This window comes from Gossypium hirsutum, chromosome A06 (assembly GCF_007990345.1).
Source record: "Gossypium hirsutum isolate 1008001.06 chromosome A06, Gossypium_hirsutum_v2.1, whole genome shotgun sequence".
NCBI classification, from domain to species: Eukaryota; Viridiplantae; Streptophyta; class Magnoliopsida; order Malvales; family Malvaceae; genus Gossypium; species Gossypium hirsutum.
Genome location: NC_053429.1, coordinates 20,182,458 through 20,198,723, shown reverse-complemented (window position 1 = coordinate 20,198,723; position 16,266 = coordinate 20,182,458). Strand labels below are relative to the sequence as shown.

General features: G+C 32.9%; 1 long non-coding RNA gene across 2 annotated transcripts; it reads left to right on the top strand.

Moving 5' to 3' along the window:
- Nucleotides 1-8,187: 8,187 nt before the first annotated feature.
- On the top strand, nucleotides 8,188-15,074 carry LOC107951063 (uncharacterized). 2 transcript variants are annotated; one of them, XR_005928491.1, is made up of 3 exons: nucleotides 8,188-9,534; nucleotides 10,535-10,671; nucleotides 14,749-15,074. It is a non-coding gene; the product is annotated as an uncharacterized lncRNA (long non-coding RNA). The 2 variants fall into 2 exon arrangements; XR_001698304.2 differs by lacking the exon at nucleotides 14,749-15,074 and having other exon boundaries at nucleotides 10,535-10,717.
- The last annotated feature ends 1,192 nt before the right edge of the window (nucleotides 15,075-16,266 follow it).

Below are 16,266 nucleotides of genomic sequence, written 5' to 3'. Positions count from 1 at the left end.
ACAATTGCAAAATTGGAAGAAAAGATCAAGAATTTTAAATAATAAAAAAACCATAGGTCTTCAATGTCTCAAAATTAAAGTACAGAGAATAAAATTTAACATATTTAAACATTTTATTTAGTGCAATTGTTGCTGCTTATTCAAATAACAAGTTGGGTTGTATGTTAAATGTACATTGGATTAGAGTTGCTAAATCTCGTGGGGCATTCCAAGATGGTCTTTCTTGTACAAATAGTGTGTTATAATGGTGAAAACAAGTAGATGTTTTAGCAGAATGATGGTAAAGATAGAGAGAAGCTTGTAGTTAGACGTGGGGTTGCCCGTTTGGCTTATCCTTTCGGTCTACAGGAAGGATCAACAATGACCATGTTGTTAACCTTTGCCATCTATATCAAGTGAGTCTTATTTAGACAAAGATACAGGGAGCTAAAAGTTACTTTGTTCCTTAAAGTGGGGCGCTACTTAGCTCCCGACTGTTACTATTTAGATGGAGCAAGGCATGTGATTATGGAGCTTTAAGTCTCAATTTTTTTTTTTAATCAATCAAACATTTTTAAAGAAAAAACCATAAATAATAGTGGAAAGTGGGGTAGGTTTATGAAAAGATATTTACCAAGGATGTGAAGGCAAAGGTATAACTGTAAAGTTTCGAGGAAAGCAATAAAAAGGAAGAAAGGGGTGGTTTGGTATGAGAATCAGAAGGCATCACGTGATGAGTTTTTACTTTTTAAGCTTAGGATTTTGTCCCAATGATACTCACTAACACAACCCAACAAACATATACAAGAAAAAATTATTATCAAGGGAAAAAAACAAAAGCCATGACATACACACTCTTAATAATATTATTAATGATCACATAAACAATTAATCAAGATACTTAAAAGAAAGAAAATGGAATCGACATTAATATGGCTATTGGCACCCCTATCGAAATCTTCTTTTGTTTTTTTTTTTTAGGGTTTGGGCAACGCCAATAATTACTGCAAATAGATTTAATTTAAGTGTGAATATCGTGAACAACTTTTCATATACAATTCTACTACAAGGTTAATGATTGGGCCACATTTTCTACTCCTTTTCGAATGAAAATCATAGTAATATTTATTTTTATAATTATATTTGCTTTCACACTTTGGTATTTAAAATTCTTTCTCCATTTGATACATAAATTATTATTATTTTACCAATTTAACCCTCATGGAACACTGATAACTTTTGAGATAAAATGACATTAAAATGATAATTCGTGTATTAAAATGGTGCAAAATATATTTAAGTACCAAAGTTGTAAATAAGTAAAGTTTAAGGGTCAAAGTAGGGTATAAGTCTTTTTCTTTTATTTTTTAATATGTACTGAACGCATCATATATGGAAATTCATTGGGCCGCCGCTGCGAATTGAGATGAATAATTAATTACTTTCAGTCTCCTTTTCATTTTCAATTTAACATAAATTAAATAAAAAAGAAAGTCAAGTTGATTTTATATGGAAATTAACTTAATGGTCATTTGAAAATGAATTGGCAGACGTTTGATATATATATATATTATATATATTTAACCAAGATTTATATCGCATGGACGAGTACATAGTGAGAGGGTATGTCTTCTCATTATTGATAAAACAATTTTAAGTTAAAATTATGAGTTAATTGTATCGAATATTTTGATGTAGTTAAACTTTAAACATTTTAATTATGTATTTAAATTATTAATATTATATTAATAAATTTTTTTATTAAAATTATTAATTTAACTGTTAAATGATATGTCAAATCTTATATGATATAATTTAAATTATAAGTATTAACTTGAATGAAACAGTAGTTAAAACTCTTATTAAATACTTGTTTGACATAGATTCTATTAGAGTAACTACTGTTAATTGCAAGTAGTTATGAATTTAGTTATAGGGTAGTTGTGTTATCTGTTGTAACTACAAATATATGTATTAGAAGTCTTTAGCTTACACGTCAAGATCAATGGAATTTATTCTTTTCAACTCTCTATTTCTATTAGGGTATCAGAGTTTAGTAATTGTTGCTTGTTGCGTTGATGGATTCTGCATGTATGGGAGATTCTGTAAATGGAAGATTTTTTTTAATCCATTTGCAATTACATTACAAAAGATAGCAATTTTAGTCAATGACAGTAATTTATTGGTGTGGAAACAAAATGTGTTGCTGGATCTTAAAACTCATCGCTTCCAATCTTTTATTGATGGAACGATTACTGTGCTGTCGAGAGAAATTGTTGGGGTTGATGGTGTTCCAGTTGAAAATCCGGCTTATGTCTACTATGAACAGCAAGCTCCATTCTCTGTGCCTGGCTTCTTTCCTCTATTAGTGCTTCATTGCAGAATCAGTTGGTTGGCTATTCATCTTCGGTGTTTGAACTTTGGGAAACCCTAACACAGATCTTTGGCATTCAGTCCACCACCAAAGCCATGCGGTATAGATATTTACTTCACATTTTTAAGAAGAATGATAGGTCAATGTCTACTTATCTAGCAAGGATTAAGCACCTTTGTGATTCTTTGCGAGGTGTGGCTAACCAGTGTCTTTGCAGGAGCATCAATCGGCTATTTTGAATGGGCTTCCATCGGCATATGACCATGCGGTCTCTATCATCACAACAAACAATTCATTTTTATTTATAAGGAATCTTGATGGCTCTTCTAAATGTAGAGGCTCGTTAGTAAGCTCATTTGTCACAAGTCGTGCCGTTCTCGACAAATCTTGCGGTGGATAGCAAATCATATGAATCGTTGTCATTAGATCTTCCCATGTATGCTGGTCACTTCCACCTCAAATATTCCAGTTTGGTCGTGGCTACAAAGGTTCTCGTGGATGATCTAGAGGAAGCACATGATCGAAATGTCAAATATACAACAACTTTGGGCATATTGCCTGCCATTGCTATCATAGATATGATGCGATGTAAGATGAAAATGAGGGTGAGAATGTTAACCTTAATTTAGGGTCAAATGGGTCAAGTCAATTAGGTCATGTTTTTCGTCGGCCTACTTTACAAACAAGTCATACGCCTGTTTTTGCATATATGTGTCTAACTGCCAATGGGCTACCCGTTTCACCTTTAGTTAGGTTGGGTGGATCTCAGGTGTCTGGGTCGTTTGGATTTAAGCATTATAGGCTTCTTAATCAGACTTATTCATCTTTTGGGTTTGTTAATACCCATTCTCCTAATGTTAGGCATCAGTCATGTTTTGCCTATAATAATTGTTCTAGAAGTTCTGCGGGTTTTGCAGGGGTTTTGAATACGCAAACATCCCTTGTTGCATCAATGCCTATAACTCCATTAGCTATTTCTGGCTCTGCTTGCTATCTAGATAGGGCAACAACACATATGGCAAATGAGTTTGTTAAGCTTACTAATTGTCGTGTATATGATGGATCTAGTAAGGTGAGTAATGGTCATTCCATACCCATTTCTCATATTGGTGAGTCTGTTTTATCTTATGGATCTCACTCTTTGTTGTTTAAAGATTTATGGTATGTACCTACCATTCATAAAAATCTCTTATCTGTGTCGAAATTTTCCAAAAACAATAACGTGTATTTTGAGTTTTATCCCACTTACTGTTTTATAAAAGATTTAACAACTCGTCAGATATTGCTTCAGGGCAATGAAGTAAATAGGCTCTATTAGTTTGCTTCTAGTGCATCTGAGCTAGCATAAACTATTGAAAGTTCGTCGTCGAATGGTTGTGATGTGGTGTGTAAGGATCTTGAGGCAAATTACATGCTTGAGCTAAGCATGTTGAACTTGATTTGCATTTTGTGCATGTTAAGGTTCTTAGTGGGAAACTTCAAGTTAATCATATATCTGGAAGTGATCAAATAGTTGATGTACTTACCAAGCCATTAACTATAGGAGTGTTTTCTTGTTGTCGTAATAGGATGAATGTGCTTGTAAAAGCCTATTTTTAGTGAAATCAAAATAGTGGTTTTGGACCACAAATCTGACGAATAAATATTTATTTTATTATTAATTTAGTGTTTATAGAATATTAATAAGGTCGTATAAAAATTTTCTTAATAAATTTTGACGTTTGCATGCTTAATTAAGTGAAAAGGACTAAATCATAAAATGTGTAAAAGTGGAGTTCTAGTAGTTACAGGTATCCAACAGCCATGAAACTTTAACGTAAGAGGACTTAAGTTGGTAATTAGACCATTATTATTATTGGACATTTATGGACATAAATTAGATGATTTTTATGTTAAAAGATAAGGTTAATTAAGTAATTCAATTAATAAGTTAAAGTTAAAATAATAAAACAAAAATGTCATCTTCCTAATTTCCATCTTCCACCGAAATTGATATTGGAGAAGCCATGGTTAGGGTTTGAAAGCTTCAGTCACTTGTTTAGCTTGTATGTAAGTGAAAATTCATCATGTTTTTAATGATTTTTATGTTTTTGAAGTCGTTATAGCTTAATCTATCTACCCCAGGGACTAATTTGAAAATTTGTTAAAGGTTTAGGGTTTTTCCATGAGCATGTTTGCATGATTCTTGAAATTTAATGAAAGATTATGAGTCATTGTTGTTAAATAAACAAGTTTTGTAAATGGATTTTTGATAAAATTATCATTTAGGGACTTATTTGTTAAAGAAGTAAAATACCATGTAAATTTGTGAAACGATGATTTGTATGGGTTGATATAAGTCCCTAGGTATTTCGGATAGCATGAAATGAGGATGAAATTACATAAATTTCAATTTATGAGCTTAAGGACTAAATTGTAAAGAAATTAAAATATGAGGGGAAAATGTGTAATCTTACAAAAGTATGAATTTGGAATAAATTGAATAGTATGAATATTAAATGGATTGAATTTGATTATTTAGATCAAGATAAACCTCGTACGGATCTAGATCGAGGAAAAGCTAAATCTTCGGATTAGTTAATCTTATTTCGACATCTTTATAATCAAGGTAAGTTGTATGTTTAAATAATGTTTTAATGTTATTTTGATATATATGTTATAGTGCTATTTATCATGTAAACGAACGATGGAAATCCAACTACGTTTCGATGATTATCGAACCCCGTTTGAACCTTAGGAATATATAGAATACAAATGATATGTCATTAGGGTTACCATGTTTCAAGTGCTGGTCCTGAATGTCCCACTGATGGCAAGTTCCGGCATTTGTTGCAGATACTCATCAGCTTGTGTGAGCGGCATCGTGTAACTTTTATTTCAATCGTCAGCTTGTTTGAGCAGGCCCATTTTATGGCTCAAGTGAGCAACGATGTAAAGGAAAAAGAAAAGGAAAAGGGAAAGGAAAATGAATGGTTTCGACCATATGTTTAGCACACTTTATGTGAGCTTTCTCGCGTATCTGATATTATTCTAAGTAGTTCAACAGGCATGAAAAGGGAAGAAACGGTAAATGTTCCAATGGCTATGTTATGAACCTATGAAAAAGTATGAAATGATAATGATCTATGAATGTATATCTACGTTTATGAAAGTATGAATTCCATGGCATATTGTTCATGTGAATTTACCTTACATAAGATAATTTAAGTGAATTATGTGTTAATGCACTAATAATTGTTGTGATGATGTTTAGGCTTGTGCCAAGCTATTGGTTGGATTGAATTATGTTTAAATTATAAGGTTATGCATTGAAATGGTAAGCTATATTTATGATTTACGAACTTACTAAGCATTTTATGCTTATGTAGTTTTCTTTCCTATGTTTTATAGATTATCGGAAGCTCAATCAGTTTGGAAACTCGTCGGAGACCTATCATACTATCCATCGAATATATCAGTAGATTTTGACGTTTTGGCCAATGTTATAATGGCATGTATAGGTGGACTTATGTTTAATGTTTGGGTTGAATGCTAAGTGTTGATTTTGGTATGTATATATATGTTGGTTGCTTGGTACCATTTGGAAATGGTTGATTTGTGTTACTTATATGATTTTGATGCATATGAATAATGGTCCAAATGGTAAATTTATATTGACATGGTTTAGGTCAAGAATGACATGTTTTGAGATGAAAATAAGTTAGTTGTGTATGGCCAAATATGCATAAGTTTAGATGTGTTAAATGGTTTGTGATTGAAGTGCCTTATTGGCATATTGGTTGTATGGATTAATGGTTTAGTGAATTGGTCATTTTATGCATGTTTTGGGTATGTTTTGATGCGTTGGTCATATGTGCAAATTGTGTTTAGGTACATGCTTGAAGTGGGTGAAGAAAATGGCTTGATTTTGGCCAATTTCTTATCCACACGGCCTAAGACACGGGTGTGTGTCTTAGCTGTGTGTGGCACACAGTCATGCGACATAGCCGTGTGTCCCTTGTAGGTTTCAAAAGTTCCAAGTCAGGTAGTTACATGGCCTAGCCCACAGCTTGGCACACAGGCGTATGAGGCCATTTCAAGTGTTACACGGTTTGGCACATGAGTGTGTGGCTTGGCCATGTGACCCAAGTCAGAGAGTTATACGGGCACGGACACGAGCTGGGACACGCCCATGTGTCCTTATTTCTATTGTTACACGACCTGAGACACGGGTGTGTGTCTTAGTGGTGTGACCTCTGCAGTTTAAAATTTCTAACTTTTTCCTCCATGTTCCAAATGTTTTCGATTTAGTCCCGAATCATTTCCAAAGTGTTTCTAATGTCTCAAGGGCTTAATTAAGGGACAATATGCATGTTGATGAATGAATTATACTATGTTTATATCAATGTTTGGAAATTTATGTTTTTATGTTACGGTTTTACGGTAATACTCTATAACCCTATTTTGGCAATGGATATGGGATAGGGGTGTTACAGTGCTAGCTCTTGATGATTTTGTTCGAGAATATAGAGAAGGAATATTAGAGTAACCAATGTTAGTTACAAGTAGTTATGAATTTAGTTATAAGGTAGTTTTGTTATCTGTTGTAACTACATATATATGTATGAGAAGTCTTTACATTACACATTAAGATTAATGAAACTCATTCATTTCAACTATCTGTTTTTGTTAGGTTTGAATCATGTTACCCCATCCCCTGCCCTTAATGTTGTACAAAAAATGAAAAAATGAAAAAATCTAAAGAAAAAATTAATATTGTATATGGATATGGTAGAAATCTTAGTTTTGAGATTTTTGAAGCTTTTAAAGAAAATACTGCCCAATATTCTTTCTTTCTTTCTTTATTTTTTACTTCATTTTTAGTTTTTAATTTTCAAAGTTTTGAAGCAACATTTTATTTTTCTTTGAAACTTTCATTTTAAATTATGTCACATAAGATTTTGAGTATCATTTAATGGTTAAATTAACAATTTAAATAATGGAAGGACCTAATTGATATAACATCGATAATTTAAATGACATTAAAACATTTTGAAATCTTAAGACTAATTTAGAATAAAAGCCAGAGTTTGAGGATATTTGTTACAATTAACTCTGAAATTGCAGCACAAATAATACCAATTCAAATAATTATAATTAAAATTAATCATTATAAATTACAACGTAATCCATAATTAAAATAACATCTGAATCATTATAACAATTTTCATCAATTAAGTTTTAAACCATTTCCATATTACCCACTCTCTTCGACATTATAATAATTTTCATCAACCAGTTGAAGTATGTGGAAGTCTGAGATTAGAGCATCCGGATCAAGAAGTTTATTGATTAAGTAACCGGTCGATTTATGGAGGTGGAAACAAGTTGAAAAATACGGGCACTCTCCTATATTGGTACATTCTATCGTCTTAAAAGAAGGTTGGATGCATATCCCACTATGTTACTCAAATTGGCTTTCCAGTAACCGTCCGGGGATGAGGGAACACCTAAAGGAATAGCCAGAAAATAGAATGGATCATATGACAGCTGGATTGTATGATTCAGACTTTCACTATTGGTGATAATTATGAATTAAGGTTAGAGGGTAGTGGGGGAAGACCTGATTATGGGTCGGGCCAGGCCCGGCCTGAAGGCTCGCCCGAAAAATGGGAGGGTTTGAACAAAAATATACGCTCAAAAAATAGGTTTGGACAAAAAACAGGGCCCGTTTAGAAAACAGGTCAGGCCTCGAATAATTTTTTTTGGCTCAGGCTCGGCCCAGCCCAAATTATATAATAATTATGTTATTTTATTTTTAATCGTTTTAAATTTTTAACTTTACTTTTCTAATTTGACTTTCACTTTCGTACCTTCCTCCCCTTATTCCTAATTCTAGAATCAAAATCCCTAAACCACCACCACCTCTACCGATCCAACAGTGCTGTTTGTCAGCACTACTTACCAGTCACCAGTCACCACATTCATCTCCACCTCTCACCAGCTTCCTTTGTCGCTGGCGCCCACCTGATTTCCTCAACTGACTCAGATAAGAAATCTCATTTTCACTTTCTTTTTGTTTGGTCACCGAGAAAATGAAGGAAAGTTTTGATTCTGTTTTATGTTCCCCTACTTTATTCACTCTGTTTTTGTGTGGGATTCCTTTGTATGTAGTTAGGGTTTGCTGCACTTACTAGAAATCTAGTAAAATAAAATACAATAAAATGGTTGGTCGTCCATCTGGTTCTAATTTGAAAACCAAAAATAGAACTCTTAAATCTAATAGCCATTCATGTATGTAAGTTAATAATGACCAGCCACAACTAAGTTGCATTTTTTTGCTTCTTTAGCCTCTGCCACTTCTTCTTTTCAATTTATTTGTCTCCAAAATTTCAAGTGTTTTTTTTAAGATTTTTTGCTACCTCAAAATTTCACAAATTCTGTGAAAACTTTTGGGGGAATAAAATTAAAATGCTGGTGGCATTATGGGGGGAGAATATGAGATTGGTATGGAATTCATTAGAAATTTTATTCAAGGTACAAACAACCATATGAAATTGGATTATTGGTAACCGGTGGAAGAATATATGGATTCCGTCATTGCATTTGGATGTCGATTCCGATTTTGTTGAGAAAGATCTGTCGGGTCGATACGTTAGGGTATATTTTTCGCTACCTTTTATTTATGTATATTGTTGTTTATCTCTTGCATTGTTTATGGTTTACCTATTTGTTTGGTTGCTAAGAAACTTGGAGGAAAGCAATTTGTTAAGTAGCTCATAATCTTTATATTTTAAAATTTAAGCAGACCTGGTAGTTTAAGATTATGCTTAAAAAACACATTTTGGGAAATAACAAAAATAATATTTTGGACAAACTTTTGTTAATTTCCTTCATAGAATTTTTTGTCCGAAACTCAAATTGCTATTATTTTCTTTCAATATCTACAGTGATATACTCATTTAAACATTCTAAGAATTCCATTAGAACACCATGATTGACTAGCTTAAAGAAGCCATATTCCTCACAAGCCTTAACTATAAGGGTCTTTGCTTCAGGGTCCCTCAAGTTTACCATTGGGATTCCTTTGAAAACACTGGTGGTAGGCTTGCATGTATTGATCAAAGAGCAATGGTCTAATGCTGCAGATTGTGAATGCACAAGCATGTTTTAGAAACTTTCTTACGAATTTAAAGCCATGAGTACGGTCATTTCCTACTCTAAGTTGCATTGTTTCAATCATTTTCTTCTAATTATCTAAATTCCATTTTTTATTAAATTTTTTTGTTAAATTTAATTCTTAATTCAAGTTTAATTAATTAAATAAAAAATAAATTTAGAAGAGAGTTCACATATTTATAAATTGTGAGTCTTGAATATGGAGTTCGATGTTGTTAATAAACTAAAGCTTTATTAGTTGAATTTAAATTCTAATTAATCATTAAAACCATAAATTTAATGTTTTATTAAAAAAGTATATAAATCGATTGCGTTTTAGCTTGATTGATATTAACATTATTGTTAATGCGCTAAATCGTATATATCGTCTTATTTAAGGTATATGGTTAAATTATAAATAATTATAAATATTGTATAAAAAATTATATAATCATAAACAATTAAAAATATATATGAGATTTGGAACTTAGCTCATTGGCCTAACGACATTAGATGTTTACTTCAAAAGATCTACGTAATGAATTCAAATCATAAACATAATTTTATTTGCTTTTATTAGGGAATCTGTGAATCAATTATAAATATAAAAAAATGAATATTTGAATGTTGAAGTAGATCTGATGTTTCATGAAAATGGTTGGGCGTTCTAAAGATGGTACTTTAAATTACTGAAAACTGAACAAATTCTGTTTGACTTGTGAGTAATAATGATAGAATGCATATAGAAACCGTGTTTGTCAAGAAATAATCAAATTATTATGGTTTGTTTTTAAACCATTCGTATTTTCTATTATTATTATTATTCAAGTTGTGCCTTAGAATTTCCAACATTAATCCTAAAGAGTTTGCGCCATGTTTCCTGCTTTGAAACTTACTTAAATTCTGTATCTTCTTTTTTTTCAAGAATAATTTGGACTAATTTGTGCTAACATTTTATGATAGTAAATAATAATATGGAATAATTCATATATTATATATAATTGTTGAACAATTATATAATCTTTTTGTTTATTTGGATTTCAGGACTTGAGCTTTTATGACTATGGCTAGTTCGAACACTCCTATACATGTGGACGATAGGTTTAATGAGTATGAAAGTGCTCCCAAACATCAAAAGTCTTCCACTTCAAAGGTGTGGGATGAAATGACAAAGCTTGAATGTAAGAACAAAAATGAATTGAAGGCACAATGTAATCACTATAAAAGTATCTTCTCTACTAAATCTTCTAGTGGAACCTCTCATTTAAGATGTCATCTAAATCATTGTTTGAAAAAAATTAATAATGATATCACTAATACAACATAACCACTCAACCATCATTAGGAGGTGGTCCATCTATAAAAAAAACTATAAGTTTGATGCTGATGAGTGTCGTCGAGCTGCTTCTACTTTTCTTGTGTGTGGCAAGCACTCATTTAGGATAGTTGAAGAACCGAGATTTAGATACATGATGAGAATTGCTAGTCCTAATTTTAAGAATATAAGTAGACATACAGCTGCTAGGGATGTTCTAATGTATTATGCAAAAGAGAGAGATCATGTTTAAGAAGAGTTGGCTAAAGCACCTATTTTAATTTGTCTAACTTCCTGTAATTGGAACTCGAAGCATACTAATGATGAATATATTTACATTGCTGCTCATTTGATTGACAAAGATTGGAAGCTACAAAAGAGGATCATAAGGTTTAGAGCTTTATTTCCTCCGTATGATGGTTTGAACATAGCAGAAAAACTTGTTTTATGTTTATCTTAATGGGGGTATAGGTAAAATAATTTTTAACATCACATTGGATAATGTTTCTTATAATGATGTTATGAATTTTTGTTTTAAAAATCATTTTCGTGTGAACTGAGCTATTTTGTGTGATGGTGCTTTTTTTCAAGTTAGATGTTGTGACACCCCTAAAGTGACCCTAGTCGGAAAACGGTCTCGGGACCGCTAGACCGAGTCACCAAATTATTTGAATGTGATAATTATTGCCTAAAATATGTGAATATAAATGTGTGAAAGTTTTAAGCTTCGATTTAGTTAATTGCATGTGAATTTAGTTGATAGGACTTATGTGAGAAAATTTAGAAATGTGCTAGGCAAATGCAAGTGGCCTAATAGTGCATGTAATCAAAGGGGTGGACTTGCATGTCAATTTCCCCCATTTAAGTACTAGTGGCCGGCCATGACAAGGGATGATGGGCAAAACATGTCATGAAACATGTTGTGTTAATGGAAAAATAAAATAAGAAGCATGGGCAAAACATGTCATGAAACATGTTGTGTTAATGGAAGAATAAAATAAGAAGCATGGGCAATAAACTAATAAGAAATTGAAGGAAGAAAACAAAGAGAAAAAAATGTGTTCATCATTCTCATGCATGACCAAAAAAAAAAGAAGAGAAAAGCTCTCATGTTGTTCTTGGCCGAATAGGAGAAAGAAAAAGAAGGAAGAAGAGCTTTGAGGAAATCGGCTATGGTGGTTTGATAGACTAAGGTATGTTTGATGATGTTCCATGAGATGCATGCATGTTTTAGTAGTTAGCTTGAGTTCTAAATAGCCCATGGTTCAAATCTTTACTATGTCATGGAGATGATATTCGGCCAAGGTGGATTGGTGTTGATATCATTTGCATGCTAAAAGGTGGCCATATGACCTATCAAACTCCTTGTCATATTCGGCCATAAGCTAACAAAATGAGACTTTAATGAGTTAAATTTGTTTGAATTAAGCTCAAGAGCAAAGGGGAACTAAATCCGATAAAGGGAAGGAAAAAGTGGTCGAATAGCCGCCGAAATCGTTCGACAACATCCGAGGTAAGTTTTAAGTGATTAAACGTTGAGTAAATTCAATCATAATAGGACATAATGAGTTGATTTAATAAGATATGATGTGGCCATGATATGTCTTAAACTCAAATGGTAAGTTCATATGTGTTTGGACTTGGAAATTTAAGAGCAAATTGTAATAATTTGCTTTGGACAGCAGCAGTAACGTGACTTTAGAAAATCACTATAAATTGTTGGTGTAGAATTATAGGCTGAATAAAATATGTAATCAAGGCTTAATTAGTCTAGTTTCCTATAAAAGAGACCTTGTGAGCAAAGAAATTTTCTATAAAGAGATATTTAAAGTTGTGTGAGACGGTGTCAGAATGACTCCGAAATCCCCTGTTCTGTTTTTAGAAAATCATTATAAATTGTACAAAAATGGTTATAAGATAAATTTTATATGCTTAGACTCCTTAATGAGTCTAGTTTCAAATGAAATCAAATACAACACATTTTGAATTCCGTAAAATGAGAAATTTGATTCGTAGTGAAGAGTGGTCAGATTAGTCAAACAGTGAAACAGGGGAAACTTTAAGAAAAATCTGGTATTGATTGGCCAAACCTAAAATTCTTGAAATTTTATGGATGGAAGATATACGAGTCTATATTCAGGAAAAATTAACGGCAAGTGATTTGGAGTTTTGTAGCTCCGGTTATAAATAATTTAGTGACCATTGCTCAGGAAAACAACTCGTAGTGAATATGTGAGTTTGTTGTAAACATGGATAAAACTTGTTTTAGTTGCTCATAAGCTATTGATTAAACCCATACTTGAATTCTAAATCGTGATATTGTAAGCTTATGAGTATTCGAATATGAAATGATAGTATGGCGTAAAATTGAATTATTTATTGGAAAGTGATGGATGTAGATTCGGCCAAGACCAAGTCTGTACATGATAGTATATGTGGTATGTGAAGTATATTTGAATAAATGTAAAAGTGTATATATGTGATAAGGCCTAATGGCCAATGTGATGAATGTGAAAGTGTATATATATGTGATAAGGCCTAATGGCCGATGTGATGAATGTGAAAGTGTATATATGTGATAAGGCCTAATGGCCGATGTGATGAATGTGAAAGTGTATATATGTGATAAGGCCTAATGGCCGATGTGATGAATGTGAAAGTGTATATATATGTGATAAGGCCTAATGGCCGATGTGATGAATGTGAAGTGTATATATGTGGTAAGGCCGAATGGCCAATGTAATGAATGTGAAAGTGTATATATATATGTGATAAGGCCGAATGGCCAATGTGATGAATGTGAACATGTGTATGTGTGATAAGGCCGAATGGCCAATGTGATGAATGTGAACATGCATATATGAGATAAGGCCGAATGGCCAATGTGATGAATGTGAACATGAGTATGTGTGATAAGGCCGAATGGCCAATGTGATGAATGTGAACATGTGTATGTGTGATAAGGCCGAATGGCCAATGTGATGAATGTGAACATGCATATATAAGATAAGGCGGAATGGCCAATGTGATGAATGTGAAAGTGTATATATGTGATAAGGCCGAATGGCCAATATGATGGATGTGGAAGTGTATAAATGTGATAAGTCCCGAAGGGCAATTGTGTCAGTACTATATCCGGGTTAAAACCCCGCAAGCTTTATGCGAGAATATTATCCTGATTAATGTCCGTAGGCTTCGTGCTCGTACTATATCCGAGCTTTAAAGACCCGACGGCTAAATGCTAGGATTCAAGTAAGACTTTGATATTGAGTATCTGTATTAAGTTACCATCAAATAAGTATTATGTATTCAAGATGTTCAGGTACGTATTACTTACTCATCGGTGGAGTGATTTCGAGGTGAATTATCAGTATCAAAGAGGTAGGTAAATGTGATTAATATTATAACTCCAAATGTGAGAATGATCTAATTGGTAATGGTATGTTTGTATAATAAAGTATGCGATGAAATATTCTTATGTATTAGTACATATTCTGCCCAAAAGCCTTATGATCTGAGTATGGGTTGGGTTGAGCTAGATGTGCCAGTACAAGGTAAGGATTATGATTTGTAAGCTTACATATATGTGATAAGGAATATGTTGGTTCTTTATGTGCCTATGGTAATTTAGTACTTGTCATGTTGAAATACTTAAAAGTATGGATGCGATTATGAACAAGTGGAAAGGATTATTGAAAGTTGAAAATCAATAAAGAATGTGCTTTGGAAATATTTGACCATCTAGGTCATTATTATTCGAAAGTATATATGTGGTAGCCAAGTGTTGCGTTTAATGATATTATAGATCGAGATGAAGCTCTAGATTAACTTCATCGAACAGTTGAAATGAATGACCAATGATAGTGATTGAGAACACTTTGTTTTGCTTAAAACTTACTAAGCATTAAATGCTTACTCCGTTCTTTGAATCTCTGTTTTATAGATTTTGGTTCGTCAGCTATCGGACTCGGGATTATTGAAGTCGAAGTCGCCCACACTATCAAAACCCTTTTGGTACACTTTTGGTTGAACTTTGGAAATGGCATGTATAGGACTACCCTTTTGTTGTTGGTCATGTACCCTTCGGTTTTGTATAATTTTTGGATAGCCATGCGAAAATGGCTTATATATGTTTGAGCATAATGTTATAATCATTTGGTATGGATATGGTTATTAATAGGTGTGGATATGCTTAACAAGGATTGGCCATGGGAATGGTTAATCATTATCATAATTTGTGCTATTTATGCTAAAAGGGCTAGTTGAATCATGGAAACTATGAAATAGGTAAAGTCTACCTTAAAGGCAGATGCTGACAGCAGTAGTGATGTAGATTTGGAAAATCACTAAAAATAGTAGAAATGGAATTAAATAGTGAATAAATTATTTAAATGAACCTTGATGAATCCACTTTCATATGGAAGAAACGAAACGGTCATATGAGTGGTATGTTAAGAGATAATTAGGTTTTCGTGAAACAGGGCCAGAACAGTTTCTGGATTCCCTGTTCCGACTTTGGAAAATTCATTGTAAATTAACCAGAGATAATTAGGAGTCATTCCATATATGTATAGATTCCTCTCTGAGTCTAGTTTCTATAGAAACAAACGGCATCAGTATTGAAGCCCTGTACAGGGAGATATCCAAATTGTAATGCATGGTCAGTGTAGTCGCACCCTGTAACAGGGGAGACTTTAACTAATAAACTGTACTAATTGGCCTGACCAAAAATTCTAGAAAACAATATGTAGATGGACATATGAGTCTAGTTTCAGGGAAAAATCACGAAACTGATTTTCGAGTTGTGAAACTCAAGATATGATTTTTAAGGTGACAGCGACACAGTTAGCCAGCTGTCTGGAAATTTTTAAAATGGACTGCGATAGTAAGCGAATTTAGTCTGTGAACCCCTCGTGTCCGAATCCGGCAACGGTCTCGGGTACGGGGCGTTACAGATGTTGTGTACATATATTGAATCTTATAGTTAAAGCTGGTTTGGAACTTGCTAATGATGTTGTTGGTAAGATTCGAAATGAAATTAAATACATAAAAAAGTCGAGAATTCATAGGAAAATGTTTTATGATGTGGTTGACAAAAGTTTTCATTTGAACGTGACCAAAAAGTTGCGCCAAGATGTGTGAGAGAGATGAAATTCTACTTATTTGATGCTTGAATCTTCTCTTTACTATAAAGATGTGCTAGATTATTGGGGCCAACGGGAGAAAGATTATCAAATATTTGCACTTTCTAACGAGGAGTGGAGAAATGTTGCTATTCTTTGCAAATTTCTGAAAGCCTTTTATGATGTGACTTGTGTTTTTTCTAGTTCTAATTATCCAACGGCTAATCTTTATTTTAGAGGGGCTTGGAAGGTTCACAAGGTCTTGCTTGATATAGTTAAAGGTCCTTATTCTTTTTTAACTCTAATGGTTAAGCAAATGCAAGAGAAATTTAATTGGG